General features: G+C 37.2%; 1 pseudogene across 1 annotated transcript; it reads right to left on the bottom strand.

Annotated features, from left to right (window-relative positions):
- Window positions 1-270: 270 nt before the first annotated feature.
- On the bottom strand, window positions 271-2,758 carry LOC149172130 (PRA1 family protein B2 pseudogene; annotated as a pseudogene). The gene is made up of 2 exons (XR_016259609.1): window positions 2,072-2,758; window positions 271-418 (listed from the first exon to the last, which is right to left on the bottom strand). The product of XR_016259609.1 is annotated as a PRA1 family protein B2 pseudogene (transcript).
- Window positions 2,759-3,081: the final 323 nt, after the last annotated feature.

Genomic DNA, 3,081 nt, shown 5'->3' with positions numbered 1-3,081 from the left:
CGCGCGTTATATCTAGCTATCGCTCCGGAATATCAAGGCGCATTAATATTACAATAAAGGTGGAAATAAGAATTTCCCTCCAACATGTCTCAAAAGAACAAGAGTGCACACTTCTGACTTCACCATGTTACTGGATTTCTACTTTATATTCTATATAGATTCAACTTTGCTGTCACTTTTTATTATATGCTTTCACTATTTTCCCTAATGTTATCCACTTTACAACTCATTGAATGTCATAAATGTTCCAAATTATATCGGGTCTAATCAGACTTTTCTTAATAAAGGTCACTTTACAGCTGCTCAAATGTCATAAATGTTATGAATTATATCTTGTCTATTCACACCCATCAAATTGATTATGATGTATTGTCCTTTCTCCAAACTCCGTACCATTTTCTACCCGTCAGAGAGGTCCCTGCAATCATAAAGACAACTTACATGATTTATTGTTAATAAATTTAATTATTTATAATTTTAGTTTTTTCTTTAAATTATAGTATATTGAAGTTGGGTCACCTTTTCTTTCTTAAATCTGGAAAAGAAATATGATTTGCAGAATAATAAAATAAAATGTAATCAGAGATTTATCTTCAACTTTTACACAAGACTTAAACCTAAAACTTTAATGAAAACTAAATCCTATAAAAATTACTTTATACTTAATAATATTTTTTCCCCTTTACAGTGTGATTTATATTAACCTAAAATATCAAAGCAGCAAAGTGGTCTATTCTTGGAGATGGATTTATTCTTGGAGATGGATTTGATATTGAGATCTAGATATGGTTATTCTTGGAGATGGATTTGATATTGAGATCTAGATATGGCAGTGATCAGAGTTACCATAAGGTAACATATTGACTTTCGTTCTAAAAAACACATTGACTTTGATGAGATGTCCTTATATAGTGAATTTTTTAATTGACTTTGATAAGATGTCTTTATATAGTGAATTTTTTAATAGAAACCAATTTAGATGAGAAGTATTTTTTAATACTAAAAACCAATCTAGATGAGAAATGATTTGTTGAGCCACTCTCTTATTTTGTTCTAAGTATGAATTTTATTAATTATGTTCAGATTTTACAAATTATCATTATGCATAATTTTGAGAAGATCCACATTGATTAAAATAGCAAATACATTAAAAACACGCATTCAATTTTGGGTGTGGTTTTGGGTGGAGGAATTATGTTTGAGCAAACCTCTGTTTGACCAACATTGACTATGATAAGGTTAGCCGCTAAATACACGGTATAGCTATTAGAAAAACTGAGAGTGATAAATCAGTGTTTTTCTCTCAATTGTTATTATTAACCAATAGATTTTTCACAATTTAATCAGAGAAACGTGTAAGTTTTAGATATAAAAGAATAAAATTTCTATCCACAGACTTCTGCCAGAGAAGCAGAGTTACATTTCTTTCTATTTTTTTTTTTTTTTTGCAGAGAGAAAATCCACATATGGCCAAAGCCTACCAATATTTTTTACAATACTGCCGAAGCCAGCAGAATATGGCCGAAGCCAACAGATTTAATGGCCGAAGCCAGCAGAATACGGCATAGCCGTTCGAAATCGCCCACCGAGGGGCCGATATTGTAAACTTCTGCAGTTAAAACCCTCCCTACTTGGGTTTCATAGCATGACATGACTATATTGAAAAATCTCGAAAAGATATTATATTTGCGACTTTCATAAATCAGATTTTCTGAATACTAAAAAAAATTCCTACACTTAAAAAAATCGAAATAAATGGAAATGAAATTTATATCAAACAAAAATGGAAATGAAATTTATATCAAACAAAGAAGAAATCAGATCAACAAAACTTCAATTGTGTTGTGGACTCTTACACAGGAAAAAATATCATTCATTTGACATATGTACATGGGCAGATCCAGATATCGGATTGAAATATGATAAATACACTATTCATTTTTACATTTTAAAAAAACAATAATCACATTCATAACCTTATAATGGGCCTTGCCGCTAAAATCCTTAAAAAATTAGAGAAAAAAACAGGGAGAATTGAAGAAACAGGGAAAAATTGCAGATTTCACAATACCTAAAAAAATCAAACTGAGATCTTCAGGTGAAAACCCCAAAATCCTTAGAAGGTCAGACTGGAACTATGATTAGAAGGTAAAGAGGTGTAGCCAGCGGAGGAGACAACGCCCCCGCGGACGGCCTCTTCTTCATCCAAAAACAAGTCGTCGGAGCCACGCAACGCCGCGTGGATGACGACGATCCCAAACCCGACCGCAGCCGCTGTCAAGATTGTCCCCGTAACCCCGGTCAGCAGGAGCGCCAGGGCCGTGACCACGGTCAGCCCGGCCAGCACCGTCCCGTCGCTGAAGCTCCGGTTGAAGACCACGAGCGGATCGCTGCGGAAGAAGTACAGCGCGCACCAGGCGAAGGCCACAGCGAGGACCACGAGCAACGAGATGGGCGTCCCGAGGAGACTGCAGAGCAGAATGGCGACCAGAACGATGGCGTAGTTGATGCGGAAGTAGACGAGGTGCCTGCGCACGCGGGCCGTGACCTCGGCGAAGGATCGTGGCCTGGAGAAGGAAGAGGTGTTGCAGAGCTCCGACCACGGGCGGCGCTGGGCATAAGTGGATTTGCTTGCTTCTGAGATTTGTGTGAGCAGGGAGGTGTTTTCCACAGGTGGCGCCATGAGATCAGATCGGCTCTGGGAGAGAAATCTAGAGAGGGCTTTGCATTTAATGCCATAAATGTCTCTGGGTTGTTGCCATTAATGACAGAATGGAATCTTGGGGCTGCGAAGTGGGGTAGTGCACTTTTCCTCACATGTAAGTTGTCCTTTTCTTCTTTCATTGTATGGGGAATAAAGTAACACGGGGAATTACCTAGAACCCATGAATAAAGTTTGCATAAGAGGTGTAAAGTTCAGAACTTTTTCACCGCATTGGTAAAGTTTCCATCCGAGGTGTAAAGTTCAAAACTTTTTAGGGAAGAATTGGTGTAAAGGGAAAATAAAAGGTGTGCTTTACAGAGGCTCTAATTTCTTTTGGACGGTGAAATTCTGGTCAGAATTTAGTAAAAAAAATTTAA

The sequence above is a fragment of the Pinus tabuliformis genome, chromosome 4_2 (assembly GCF_031772625.1).
Source record: "Pinus tabuliformis cultivar Carrire ecotype Pingquan chromosome 4_2, CPIR1, whole genome shotgun sequence".
In the NCBI taxonomy this organism is placed as follows: Eukaryota; Viridiplantae; Streptophyta; class Pinopsida; order Pinales; family Pinaceae; genus Pinus; species Pinus tabuliformis.
This window is presented reverse-complemented; position numbering and strand designations above follow the sequence as displayed.